General features: G+C 37.7%; 1 protein-coding gene across 1 annotated transcript in view; it reads right to left on the bottom strand.

Annotated features, from left to right (window-relative positions):
• LOC139710801 (SH3 domain-binding protein 2-like) overlaps positions 1-13,968 on the bottom strand; it is a 61,522-nt gene extending 47,554 nt beyond the window's left edge. The window contains exons 1-2 of the mRNA XM_071622708.1: positions 13,818-13,968; positions 11,523-11,765 (exon numbers count right to left, since the gene is read on the bottom strand). The gene's annotated coding sequence lies outside the window, so the exon portion shown is untranslated. The remainder of the gene's footprint in view (positions 1-11,522; positions 11,766-13,817) is intronic.
• Positions 13,969-15,641: the final 1,673 nt, after the last annotated feature.

Raw genomic sequence — 15,641 nt, 5'->3', positions numbered from 1 at the left:
CCCACTACACCACACAACAAATTCAAAGAAAACGAAAGCTTAGGGCCTACAGCAATTAAATGTCAATCAACTTTTCTACCCAATTTTGACTTAAAGAAGCCTCAAACCACACATCAACACTTCAAAAAATTGCTTTAATTAGCTTCATTGACAATATCAATATTTCCGGTGGTAGAGTTTTTATATCCCCATAGGAAGAGAGAGCAAGCCCATTGATAGTAGTCTCTTGAAATTAATTGCACTAAGTATATCATTTCACAACCTCAATGAAGTCTTGAGATTACGGATATCTAACCATACAGCTACTAGTACTTCCATGATTTAACGCTAGTTATGTTTAGAAAATACTCAATTAATTATGTATAAAATCTGACAACTTCACTCCATCCAAAGCTTTGTTCTTTAACTTTCACTCCTTACAGATGAAATGTGGCATTACTGTGATCTTTTACATGAAAATGCTGGGTACAATGATTTTTACCCATTTTAAATTTGTGCGGATGGTCACAATTGAGTGAACACTTCAAACAGCTCACCACTGCCAGGGTGATTAAGGGTCTTGGCAGCACATACTACGATAAAGGGTAACTGGACTGCATCACAACAGTAAATTCATTCACACTACAGGAATAGAGAACATGAAGAAAACTACAGGAAATCAAAGGTATAAAATGACATTAACATATTGATACAATCTCAAACTTTGCCCACTTTTATCTTCAAACTACATCGTAGTTTCACAGAGTGCAAAATTAAGAAAATTTCGATCCCATGAAAATGTCAACTTCTACAGTTCATTAGTTTTATTATTAATTTAGTTTCAGGTCATTTCCTCCATGTTATATGCAAATGTTTTCCCTTATTAACATACAAATGGTATTCAAAACTCTTGACATTTCCACTCCTGGCAACTCTCTTCTAGTCTTGTTTGGATTAAATCAGTTTGACACAATGGGCCAACATTCATGAGAATTCATTTCTTCACTACCTAGTAAGACAATCCAGGAATGTGTATTGTCCGTTTCAGAAGAAAACTTGATGATTTCCCATCTTAGAGATGATATACAGCACATTTATGTTACATGGAGTTACAACGTACAAGTATCACTTGACTTATGATATTCATGAAAAAATGAAATATACCACGTATATGGAATGAATGACATTATACCTGTATAATCATACAATAAAACACTGATGATAACATTATGCAGTGAAAAGGTTAATAGCTCCTTTAACCAAGAGCTTGTGTACATGATTCTTAGATACCATTAATGCATAAGATTCATACCAATCATATTATATTTTTTATCAACTGACATTGCTTAACGATGAAAATTATTTAAGTGTATTAAATTTTGAGGTGATCAGTGTTTCCTACAGAGTATATAGTCCCATGAAGAAATTGTCATTTCTTTCTTTCTTTTTTAATCATGGGGCCAACAGTGCAGCTGCTAACATCAGTATGAACAAGTACAGACAATAGTGGTTATGCTTCCGCAACGAAACAAGCAGCAAACGTTTTACATGCACGTAAGTGAGGCAAGTTGTATGCACACATTTTGAGCTGTTTATTGGTCAAGAATACTGGTTACTTAGCCATCACAGGGGGTCAAGCTTCACAACTATGACCTCACTCAAATGGTATTCACGCTAGCTGCTAACTATTGACACTATGGGGGAGTCCCTGATCATCAAGCTATTGACAAATATGCCACACAAAATCTTGCGGATATGAGTATTGACCTTTGTACCTTCAAACAGAACCCAAGAGTTGATAAAGTACAAGTCAAGGAGAGCACTTACATGGACCCTAAAGGTAAAGTATACAATATTGTACCTCCTGCTATCATCAAGCAGCAAATTTGCATTACAATTTACAAAGTTAAAGATAATAAAAAGTTTTGGTAACTCAAAAGTGTCCTTGAATTTCCTTGTCTTAGTTTGTGTTTCAGGTTAAAGTACCTTTCATATAACTAACACTGTGAGACTTACTCGCCCCAAAGTGCTCTCATGTCTTAGTAATCATGCAATTAACTGCAACAAGCAGCCCCATACGCATAGCGTAATCGGGCTTCGCATTGTAGCATTCAGGATCATGACAGATTTAGTATCGCAGGGTAAATGTCAACTTAAAATCCCATAAATTCTTCAATTTGAAGACTTACCAATTAAGTTGAAGTATTGAAAACAGGCTTCGGGCAACGTTTGATTCTGCCTATAGTCCCTTTCTGTTCGAATTGATGACTGATTGTGACTCGGTCGACAGGACCTTAGGAGAGCTACATACAGTACACTGAATACTACAGCCAGTGCATGCGAACACATCACATGCACACAAATTTCAAATCCATGAACGGATAAGATGTTTGTGTGCGCATGCGCTGGCCATGGTATCCAGTGTATGTACTAGTAGCTCTCCCAAGGTCCTCTCGACCGAGTCACATTCAGTCATCAATTCGAACAGAAAGGGGCTATTGGCAGAACCAAACGTTGTTCGAAGCCTGTTTTCAATACTTCAACTTAATTGGTAAGTCTTCAAATCGAAGAAATTTTTGGATTTTAAGTTGACATTTACCCGCGATACTAATTCTGTCATGATCCTGAATGCTACAATGCGAAGCCCCATTACGCTATGCGTATGGGGCTGCTGGTCGCAGTTAGCTATGCGTACAATGGGCTGCACGCTGCTGGTCGCAGTCAGTGGTTTCGTACAATATTTATCGACGCTGTACAGCGTTGGCTCTGGTACGAAACCATTACTGCATGATTACTAAGACATGAGAGCACTTTGGGGCGAGTAATTCTCACAGACAACGTACTTTAACCTGAAACACAAACCAAGCTAAGGAAATTCAGGGAAGCTTTTGAGGTACCAAAACTTTTTATTATCTTTAAGCCACCTTGGAATGGACCTCATTTATTGAGGCTATTAGGGTGAAAATGAAATATAGAGAGTAATGGTTTGTCTGGTGCCTATTGAATGGCAATTCACTTACATTGTACTTATCACAATGGTAAAAGAAGAATTCACATCAGGGCCCCATTTCATTAAAGATGTTAGGATAGCAACTCTTGCTGGAATGATGGCAACTTCCCATAGCAATAGCCAATCAGGAAGCTGGATTCTTGTCGTTACCATGACAATTGTCATTCCAGCAAGAGTTGCTATTATATCAATATCTTTATGAAAATGGGCCCAAATGTATTGAGCAGAGCTCTAACTGAGAATGATCATTGATATTTCATGGAAGTTTTCTTTTTTGCCATTATAATAGATAGATAGAAAATGTATGCAGCAAAGTTGCGCAGTTTGTAGGTGTTTTAAATCGTTTGAAGTTTGAATTGCCATCTTTTGTTTTATTTTCTCTTTACAATTCTTTTATATTGCTTCATTTGTTGTATTGTAATGTCGTATGGGGAAACACTTTTAATTCCAGACTTGATAACTTATTTAAATTACAAAAGAAAGCAATTCGTAAATGTTACAAAATCTCACACTTCTCAGTTATTCAAACGATTGAATACACTTAAGCTGCACGATATAAATAAACTTCAAATAATTTCTTTCATGCAACGTTTCCACACAGATACACTCTCTCCTTACATCATGAATATGTTCACATTAAATTCAAATATACACACTCATAACACACGGAGCTGCAATAAAATTCATCAATGGAAATGTCCTAGTACGAAATTAAAACAAACTCTTCGTCATACAGGACCATTTTTTTGGAATGCAATTATTAACCCAGATAATTATAATAAGCAACATAATAATTTATTCAAGAAGCAGTATGAAAGACATCTTTTATCTTTTTATTAAGATTGCATTGATGTATCTAACAATTCTTTCTATGTTCATTTCGTTTTTTGTTTCTTTTTTTTTTGTTTTGTTTTTTGTCTGATGTTCCTTTGTGTATCTTCTGTATAAAACTGATTTATGATTTTTGAAACAACTTTAATTCCAATTCTACATGATTTGTAACAACGGTGTATGCGCGCCTACAGGCCTTATTGGCTTTTTACGTATAAACCATTTTCCATTTTACTTGTTGCCTTTTGTATTCTGGAACAATTCATACTGTAATTTTGATGTTGTTGTTGTGGTTTCTTTTACATGTCATTGTTTTTTATGTTCATCTGTAACGCAGAATGCTTCATGTTGCTTTCATTTTGATTGAAATGGAAATAAACGAATTGAATTGAATTATTCTCTGTGAATATGATTGTACGATCGATCTGTATTACTATGAATCACTAATATAACAAAACTCAGTACTCACAGCATCGTTTGTGCAAAAAGGTAGAGCATTAGGGAATGAAATGACTGATGGAATATGCACATTTCCCATGACTATAACGAAATTACAAACTTCACTGCTGGCACCTGGTATGCTTCCTACCAGTCAATGATCCGTGACTTACGAAAAAAGATGCGCTTAACATGAATCATGCCGTAATAATTGATGACACTCTTTTATAGGGATGTGCCAGGTCTTGAGCTATTTTGGGGAATTTTCTAACCCTAATTGCTCTGCCATCTGATGCAATAAATCTCGCAGCAAGAAAAACTTTAAAGAGTCGTGTGACTGAACGATGACTCTATCCAAAGTTAAACAGATAGAGCCTCTTCAGCTGGCTGAGCTCAGAAAGGAAGCTTGGAGGTTGTCCAGCAGTTCGGAAGGCCACAGGGGGCACAGTTTGTTGGCTAAAATCACATTATTCAATGTTTCTAACGAATCTGAAGTGAGTTTACATACATGCATGCATGTACTTGTGTGTTTGTATGGTATATCATACTGGTTTATCTGATTGTTTGGCTGGTTGGCTTTATTTTTGTATTTTTCAACATTTGAGTACAAAATAAGTTAGCTTATAATTATTTTTCATCATTATTGACAGCAGAACAAAATGTAAACATAATTTGCAAATTTGTTATCAACAAAGTCTAGTTGATGTCAAATAAAAGCAAAATTTACAAAGGGGAAAATGCAGCAGACCGGACATTGAATGTGCTTGAAATGATGGCAGCCTGGGAATGGAGTACTAAAGAGAGGGGAAACAAGAAAACAAAGTGGACAAGAGACCCGCGGGTCTAGCGCTCACCTGAGTATCGCAAGTTCACCTTTCACGCAGTCACTAATCTAAATTAAAATTTGACCAGGCATTCTCAAGTAGAAGATGAAAATGTACAATAAGGGCCCAATTTTTTAAAGATTCCTTAATTTGGGGGGATTGGGGCCCCCTGGGGCCCTCTGGGTGGGGCATGGTGCCCATTTTGATAAATTGAGATCCTGACCCCCTAGGGATGCTACCTGCCAAGTTTGACAAAAATCCATCATGAGGTTTTCAGGAAGAAGATGAAAATGTACAATTCAGGCCCCCATTTGGACCCTTCCAACCACCCCCCCCCCCCCCCCCTACCCAAGAGGGGCACCCCTGGATCTCCTATGAACAAACTTCAAACTACAGTCATTAATGTACTCACTCATAATATTATCTCAGCTCTATAACTTCTGATTCTAGAGAAGATTTATAAAGATTCCTTCATTTGGGGGGTTTGGGACCCCTGGGGGCCCCCTGGGTTGGGCATGGTGCCCATTTTAACAAATTGAGATCCTAACCCCCTAGGGATGCTACCTGCCAAGTTTGGTGAAAATGGGTCATGGGGTTTTCAAGAATAAGATAAAAATGTACAATTTAGGCCCCATTAGGACCCCTCCTCACCCCCTCCCCTGGGTCCCAAGGGGGGCACCCCTGATTCTGCCATGAACAAACTTGAAACTACAGTCATCAATGTACTAACTCATAGTATTAACTTAGCTCTATCACTTCTGGTTCTAGAGAAGAAGATTTTTGCGGATTCCTTAATTTTGGCGGGTTTGGGCCCCCTGGGGGCCCCCTAGGTGGGGCTTGGTGCCCATTTTAACAAATTGAGTTCCTAACCCCCGAGGGATGCTACCTGCCAAGTTTGGTGAAAATGGGTCATGGGGTTCTCAAGAAGAAGATGAAAATGTACAATTTAGGCCCCATTAGAACCCTTCCCCACCCCCCTCCCCTGGGTCCCAAGGGGGGCACCCCTGATTCTGCCATGAACAAACTTGAAACTACAGTCATCAATGTACTAACTCATAGTATTAACTTAGCTCTATCACTTCTGGTTCTAGAGAAGAAGATTTTTACAGATTCCTTAATTTTGGGGGGTTTGGGCCCCCCTGGGGGCCCCCTGGGTGGGGCATGGTGCCCATTTTAACAAATTGAGTTCCTAACCCCCTAGGGATGCTACCTGCCAAGTTTGATGAAAATCGGTCTTGGGGTTTTCAAGAAGAAGATGAAAATGTAAAAAGTTTACGCACGACGCACGACGGACGACGGACGACGGACGACGGACGACGGACGACGGACGACGGACGACGCACGACGCACGACGCACGACGGACGCCGGACGAAGGGCGATCGCAATAGCTCACTTGAGCCTTTGGCTCAGGTGAGCTAAAAATATAGGTCCAGTAATTGTGCAAAGCGTATTGTGCTGTGTGTGAAATGTAATGTGCTTGGGCCTCTAATAGCACTAAATTATTCACATAATGTATTTTTCAATTAATTTACTTAATTATTTTAAAATGTCTATTGTTAGTTTTGTTACACATATAACTATTATTAATTGCAATTTGGATATAAATATGAAATAAGAATTAAACCTTTGTAGTCAACTTCTTAAGTCAGACATCAATTTAATGTCTATATTTAAACACTTTATTTGGAATTTATAGTCACACTTGCCATGTTGGTCGACTGGATTGGAAACCATGTATAAATTTAGGTTGATTAATGCCACCAAACTATTAACTGGTCTGAAAAGAGCAATATATGCTATTTAAGACAAAACCTGTTCATATAAATTCTTAAAAGATCCCAGCATCAGATAACAGAAATAAAAAATAGAATGTCCAACTAAATCAGATTTCACTTTTTCAATTTCATTGCTACAGTTTTGTCATCGGAAAACAAAATTCCTTGCCTCATGCAATAAAACAGTAGTTTGTAATCAGTCAGTGCACACTCATTACTGATGCACAAGAAGTTGAAAATTATGATCACTCCTATTCAAAGATGACAATGATGAAAGTATTTCATAAGGCAATTAATACAACATTTTCAAATCCTTTTGCACAGCATACATAAATTGCACAGTATATTTAATCAAGAGCAAGTGGAAACAATATCTAAGGATCTATTTCAGATGAAGTACTAGCAATTAACTGCAAGTCATAAGTGTTTCCACTCTCACCAACACAAATATGCTACAGTGCTGAGTAGATATTTTCACTTGGAATGGTCAGGTCAGGGATTTTTCTTTATCATTTCAAGAGGTATGCACAGTACATTAGACTTTCTCCTTTTATGCCTCAGTTTAGAGGTACTGTTAACCATTGGGAGCAGTAATTTTAACAATATTTGAGTTATCACATGTGATGCATATGTGTACGTCAGTTGTATCATAAAACATCCTACCATATAAAAAATTTTGCAATAAAACCTAAAATATAAGGAGAAATCACAATTTTACTCACTAATCAATAACTGTAGACAGTTCAGTCTGGAGACAATTTTATTACAACTATTGTTAACACTTTGTATATTTAACAATACTTGACATTGATTATACTTATCAGATTTTTTACACTGGTTGTTTCTATCCCTAACTCATATTTTAGAACTATTTTGAAGAAATAAGCTGGCATCTGCAAATGGTAAATAATATGCCTTTAATGAATCCTTTTACCACTCTTTGTTGCCTGATTTTACTCCTAAAGAAAAAAAAAGGTAAAACTGAAGATAAAGTGCTATTTAACTTTCATGCCAATTCCAATCACAAATGAGAAAAGCTTCACATCCCCCCGTAAAAAAAAAAAAGACAAAGTGTTGCTTGAATCAGAGCCAAAAAAAAAAAAGGAAGGCGAACATTTTGAAGGACAGCACACAGAGTGAATGTATGGAAGTACAGATTCAAAGGAAACTTTCACTGACCTTTGCTACTTTCACTGACCTTTGCTACTTTCACTTCATACTCTCAACTAAGTGGGACACACATCAGCATGCTATTGCCATGAGCGAGTATAAGAGGGGATGCCCTCTCAGATTTAAAGAAAATTCCCTAATTAGCAAATCTTAATGGAAAAAAATAACAAATTGAAGTATCAAAATTTTGAGAAGGACTGATGTCAGAAACGGATGTTTGTCCAGTAAACAATCATTCACAGGGCTGTTTATTATTTCACAGCATGTAAGACATCAATCAAAAGCATTGACACTGAAACATAGTTTTTAATAAAATGACAGCACTTGAGCAGGTTTTTAATCCTGTAATTCCACTGTAATAATAAGTTTGTTTTTAAATGGATGCAAAGGATATACTTTCAGCCCGTTAAAGGCAATGCTGTATCCTGGTTAAATTCTTGGTCTAGGCACTATGATGCATATCCTCATCTTCTATGATATAATTACATTTACTGATTTAGTAATGAATCTCTGTTTAAAAATAGATATCAGTAGGCCCACTCATGTTTTTGACAAACCAGATAACTCATCGAAAGTCAACAAGTCATGCATATTTCTGAATACCTAAATGCATGCTAATGACCTTTTCTTCTAAGACTTGATGAGAAGCATTTTATTTTTATACCCTATTCGAACTGCTTCTTTTCAGATACTTTTGATAGACATAAAATGCAATCTCAGTTGCTAGTGGTAATGACAGCTCTCTCAATTTATGGAACAATCCTCATGTAAGCATTTTTTTTTTTCAGTCAGCCTGGCACTGTTAGTCTACATAACTCTTTATGTGCCATGGTGTAAGCCCCCAGTGTGCCACATTATTCTGAAACAGCAACCTAGTCATGCTTTGGGAAAACATTCTGTTTTTCAAATCTACAATTGTATGTAGGTAACTTTTACAAATTTGTGTTACCCTGAACATGTAATGAGCAAAGTTGTTGAGAAAATGCCAAGCTTTGCTTTGATATAATTTGTATGAAAATCTATGATTGCTTTTCTTTCAAATGCCCTGTAGCTACATATCATTGTAGAGGCACACAAAACAGTGACAGAAACTTAGAATTTACTCAAAAATCCAGTAGGGAACACCCCTTGATAGTCAATCACCACAAAAAAATGCAAGCTACATTTGACAGGAATGGAATCGAGTAAAACGCTTTTACAGTACTGCAACATTGGGCAATTTGGTGATCGATTTGGGTGGGTTTGTGCGTTTGAGCAGAATATCAATGAAAAAATAAGAGATCGAAAGGAGCTAATGAAATCAGATCCCCAGATATGAAAAACTTCAATGAAAACTAATTGCTGTGCATTAGGTATATAATGATATCACGTAAGTATGTGAAATGTATTGGTAAAAGACTAGATGGAACAGGTTGCATTCCTAAAATCTGTGCAAAGTCAGTAAAAATATACACAAAAATTGACAATTTGTGAGACAAACACAAGCTTTAATCTTCTAACTTATGTTGCCAATGTAAAAATCATACAATATAGAGCTAGGAATTGAGAGGCTTCCAAAAATTCTGCGATAAAAAAATAATAGGAATAATTTGATATTCCCTAATTAAGCCTAAAATGAAATTGTATATTTACTGTACCTCATGAAAAACACCATCAATAATAAAAAAATAAATAAATAAAAGAACAAAAAGAACAAAAATACTGTAAAAAGATAGAGCATCTATGCACAGAGAAATGTAGTATCCAGGATGTAGGCCTAATGGGTTAAATGATTTTCTACGGCTAATTCTAGAGGCAATTATGTTTAGATTGAAGTTTTCTTGATACATGGATATGATGATGATGCCATGTGCTAAATATATAGAGTAGTCAATAGAAATTAATGATTAACATGTTTGACATCAAGATGGTAGACCAGCTGTACTTCGACTTTATTGCAGTGGCATAAATATAATATAATATTACGCCTTTATGGTTGTGGTATATGCAGAATTAACATGCCATGCCCGAGTTGCAAACCTAGTTTCTGTTCATGTGAATCCACATTACCATAGAGCATGCCACAAGCTCAACAAAAAAATAAACAGAAAATGAAACATGAAAAATAAACATGTTTGCATTTCAGTGTTTTTGCTCTGAAGGTATACACCTATTAAAATGTAGAACTTTACAAATTTCTATTACTTGAATAAATACCACCCTGAACAGGTTAATACCAATGAGATATTTCACAGATATCAAAGTTACTGAAATATGTCTTTATAGTTTCTGCTCTGTAGAAATTTCTGTGTTTCTGTACAGATCTGTTTCAATATTCAAGTGTTATCACTATAGAATCTTACCTGATCACAAAGGTAAATTCAACAAATTGGTGCAATGATTGCAGTAGCTTTTGTTGTTGTTGTTGTTGTTGTTGTTTGGTCACCTGAATATGTGTACCTCATTCATGCATCCATGTTTATAAACCTAGAATTGAACCTTACCAACAGTACATTGAGTTGTGAGTCCATCAATTTATCTCTCTTTGTCTACAACAGTGTCATCTAATCTCATCTGTTCTACTTCAGTTGCACTTAACTCCCCCTTTATCTTTCCTACTTCCTCTTTTTGCCTTGAATTGCCACCCACCCCTTACTATCCTTTATCAGGCTGCTGGCCTCTGCAGGTAAAACAAACATACAGAAGAAACATTACCAAAGACAGATGCACAACAAAATGCATACTTTGGAGTCAGCTGGGGGGGGGGGGGGGGATCGAGGGAGGGGTCAAAATGAAAATTGTACGTTTTCATCATGTTATTGAAATGAAATCTAGAAATAAACAGTAAATTTCATTTTATATAAAACCAAATTTTCTTATTTTGGATAAGGAAGAAGTAAACTCTTAATGTTATAAGTCTCTATTTCAGTCGCTGTCTCCTCAAAATACTACCTAATCATCACCCCTCTCCCCCCCCCCCCCCCCCCCAACACCACCGAATCCAATCCCTAAAGTCAAATCAGCTCCTACCATAACCAGGGGCGGATCCAGGAATTCTGTAAAGGGGGGGCGTGACTAATATTTCTGGTGCCACTTCCGGGTTTCATTTCATTTTTTTCTTTTTATTTCCTTTGTTTTTAACGAAAAGTGTTGCCACTGCGCCAGGCCATCGGGTGTGCGCTGGTTGCACCCCCCTCTGGCTCCGTCACTGATAACCACACATGGTCCCAGTCTAGCCACATATTCCTCCCTTCTGCGGGCTTTAGATTCTACCCTGTGCTAATTGTTAGCATACCTCTGATCACCCTGCCTCTGGAGTACAAACATTGACAACAAGGGAGACAATGAAACATGAGTAATAAGACTGATGAGAAGAACGCAAACATGTGCAAGCATTGGATGAAGGCTAACACACAGGCAAGAACAAATAAAAACAAACAAAGGAAAGGCAAAGGACAGGCAAGCTAGCAGATAGAACAGAAAGCAGGCACTGAAATCATAGCAGTGGGACTGACTGATGTTCTCCAGCCCCTCCCTGGAGTAGAGGGAGGACTCCGAGGTGGTTCGCTGGAGGCTCGGCTGGCAGGCGGGCAGGCTGGTGGGGAAGTTGAGCACGCTAACCACCGACTCTCTGCCACTGCGCCAGGCCATCGGGCTGCTGCTGGCCCCGCCGTGTCCTCTCCTCTAGGTGGCTCCTGGGCTGTAGGGACTCCGCTAGCTGCTTCCACGATGGACAAGTCTGCGACATCACTACAGTCCTGCACGACACAGCCCAAGAGACCAGCCAATCAGTCAAGCATATAGATTATGACAGGAATTCGGCAAATTATGCAAGTTAACATGACAACATTTTCCCCTTTTTTGAAGAACTTAAGCAATCATTAATAGCAGTCACATGTTCCATATGTAGTAACAATATAGCAAATCTCTTGCTTGTGAGAATGCTTAGCGTCATGAAGATATCATGAAAAGAATGTAAATTAGGCAAAATTATTACAACTGAGTGAATAAAAAATGTGTAGCTTCAGAATATGGACGGAGCACACAAGTTAGAGGTGTATTGCTCAAAATTCTTGCGTGACAAAGTTACAATCATGCACATTTTATACAGTACCACAGACTGTAAAAACACAATTAACTCCTATGGGGAGTTCACAAAAACAGTGATCAAGTCATCAATAATTCTGGATCTATGATCACAATTAAGCCATTGACTTGTAGGTTGGGAAAAAGAGGAAGTACAAGGGAAAAATACACTTGTAAGATATAATGAGTCTACAGACAGAAAACAGAAAGGCAATAAATGCTATGGAGTCAACGTTGAGTACAATACACTGTCCTTGTTCACAGCAAATGACACATAAAGTCACTTCACCCACAACAAAGACTGTAGAGTTCATGAATTAAAGGGTATCCCAGGCAAGGACTTTGCTCTTGCTATACGGCAGACACATCACTCATATTAAAAGATATCACACAGAAATTATACAGTGGTATCTGGTACTTGACACATTAACTGTGAATGCCATCAATTATTTCTTGGTTTCACTCCACAGAAATCATTGTCATGTTATAGATATTTCATTGGCACACATTTTTAAAGCAGAAACAGATATTTAAAACAAGTGTTCTTCAGACTGGAGGTCCCCTTTAAAGGTCCTGTTCACCTTTGGGAGTAGTGATATCACAAAACATCCTACCATATAAAATTTTTGCGAAAAAGCCCAAAACATACGGAGATACAGAGTGTATCATTATTTTCCTTTCCAATAAGCTATAAGTTTAGACGGTTTAGTCTTGAAACATTTCTATCATAACTATTGTTCACATTTTGTGTATTCAACAGTACTTAAAGGGTGTGTACAGTTCTGGTCGAGGTGAGGATTTAGCTTTTAACGTCTTGCCAGATATTCAGAAACCACTCTAGATGAGATGTCAAAGAGTATGCAATTCTAAAGGGTATCAAAAGTTTATTTGATGAAAATCATGATGAAATTTGATGAAATGGCTGAGATATCCCAAAACAAGGTGAAACAAAGAGATCCTAATAAAGGCGTGGCCTGTCGCCTTTTATTATTATCACTTTTTTGGATATCTCCGCCATTTGAAAACCAATTTTCATCAAATAAACGTGGAATCCTTCTTAGAATTCATAAGAGGTTTCTCATTATCTCAGTTAGGAATGTTATAAACCTGAATCCCCACCTCAACCAGTACTGTACAGCCCCTTTAACATCGATTATACGGATTTAAATTTTTACAGCGGTTGTTTCTCTCCCTAATAAACTCACATTTTAGAACTATTTTACAGCACTAATGATGGGTTTTTGTATCATCTGCAAAATATAAATTATGCCTTTAAAGTCATGCTGATATCACGATAGGCTATACATTCAATCATTGAATAGTACACATAGCCAAGGAGCTCAGATTGCCAGTTGGTTCTCAACAGGCAATCGCCACTGAAAGTACACAATCTGTAGTTATGTCAAATAAATTACACTAACAGACTACCGGTAGTAGTCTCTGAAGGCTATAATGCATGCGACACACCACACGCATTACTACTTTGTTTCCAACACTGTGAAGAAATGAATAGCACTGAAAACAATAAAAATAGTCATTCCACTAAATCTTCAGTTCACTTGGTAAACATTCCTACTCATAGTCATAATGTGCTCATACCAGCATAGCAAATGACTGCAGCTGATGGTGTCACTACCAAAGCAACATACACTAACAAACAGCGGCTAAACTTTATACAATCATGGAAGCAAGTGACAAAAATCATGTACACCGTCCCTGCTTACCAATCAGCAATATCGCTTCATCACAGCCATACCGTGATCACAGAAGCATGGTGACACTTCAAAGAATTAGGTGCGTACAATTCTCCCTTCCAATCACACCAGCCCCTTTGAATGTCCGGTGAACAACTAAACTCATGAAGTAAATGAGAACTGGACCATAAGTACAAAGTGCAGGCTGCATCAAAACTTCCCACTGAGTTTATGTCTTCCTTTTTCCTATCCCTCTCTCTCTCCCTCTCTTGCTCTTCCCCTCATTCACTGCCGGTTCCGGATCAGTGACAACTTTGCGCAGATCAGTCTCTGCCTTAGAAATGATATCGCTTCCAGCTCTGCGTGGGAAGGTCGAGGGCATTGAGATCATCAGGGCCTCTTGAGGATTGCCATTAGTTGCGAGTTGCCCACGTAAATTATGTACGGAAGTTATAAGTGTGCAGCAAGAAGGCAACGTGTTGAAATTCTCCACAGTGCTATATCTATGCAAGAAGAGGATATTGAAAGGGGACTTTAAAAAATTGCCGAGGTACCTCTTTAACTCCAGGCTAGTTTTGAAAAGTTGCCTTCAGGTCTTCCAGTCCAAAAGAAGGCACCTTAAAGTCAGTTATAATAACAAATCCCCTATTCATCTGAACAAGGTGCCCAGGAGAGCACTGGGAAAGTCCCCTCCTTGCACTCTCCTTGGGGACTGAACAAGGCCACTGGCAAAGATTCAACAAGGCACTTGTCATCTCATTATCTTAAACACAGTTACCTCTAGAGGCAAGTTAAAAGACGGCACCTTCTTGCCTTCTTGTTCTAGAGGAGGCACTTGCAATGAGCTTCAATAGGTTTTCTTGGCACTTTATGAGAATTTTTAGAAATTATTTTTTACCATCTTATACTTAAGCCAGAAGCCAAGGCTAGCTTCAACAAGATTCCTTCTCAGAGGTCCTTAGCAGCAAAGAGCAGCTCTTTTTCCATCCCTCCCTCGCTTTCTCTCTCACTGACTTTCTTGGGTCAACTGGAGATTCACAGGGGGGGCCCTGGACTCGACTGCCTTGACTCAGTATCATGGACGTCGTCGAGGAAGTCAAAATTTGCGGTCATGGCCATTTTAGCTGAATCTTTTTCACTGAGAGTTTTAAAGAATCATTTACTATCAAACTGTGCTGAAAGTAAAAATCCCAGAGATGACTTTATCTGAGATTTCTTGGCAACTGCAAAAGACTATTTTTTTAAGTTAACAAAGTTACCCTTTAACTTACCCATTGACACAATGCTGCATCGTACCCTCTTTGATCTAATTCAATACAACATAACTGAGCTCTAATATTGTTCTTCTGAGCCTACTCTCTAAAAAAATCGAGTGAAAATTTTCACTCATAAAGGAGTGAATACAAAAACGAGTGAATTTAGAGTGAAATTGGAGTGAATTTTGAGTGAAAATGTTCATTTTCACTCTTCTTAGAGTGACATCAGGGATCACTCCAAAATCTTCGAGTGATCCCTGAGGTCATTCCAAAATGAGTGAAAATGAACATTTTCACTCGAAATTCACTCCAATTTCACTCGAAATTCACTCTTTTTTGTATTCACTCCTTCAAGAGTGAATATTTTCACTCCATTTTTTTTTAGAGAGTAAGTATCATGCAAATTATAGCCATGCTGCCAGATAAGTTCTTGCCATAGCTGCTTTATGTTGTACAAGTTCCATAAATCATTACATTTCATTCTTCTCACCCACAATGCTTGCCTACTTTGTCAAACAGAAACTTGCACAAAATATATAGGATAAGGATGTACTGTCAACAAGTCCATAAAAACTCTAGAAAAGGTCTCCGTTACCAA

Source organism: Diadema antillarum, unplaced genomic scaffold (assembly GCF_040938485.1).
Source record: "Diadema antillarum isolate AM-2024a unplaced genomic scaffold, OU_Dant_1.0 seq00001569_RagTag, whole genome shotgun sequence".
NCBI classification, from domain to species: Eukaryota; Metazoa; Echinodermata; class Echinoidea; order Diadematoida; family Diadematidae; genus Diadema; species Diadema antillarum.
Note: the sequence above shows the minus strand (reverse complement) of the source record. Positions and strands in the feature narration are given on the sequence as shown.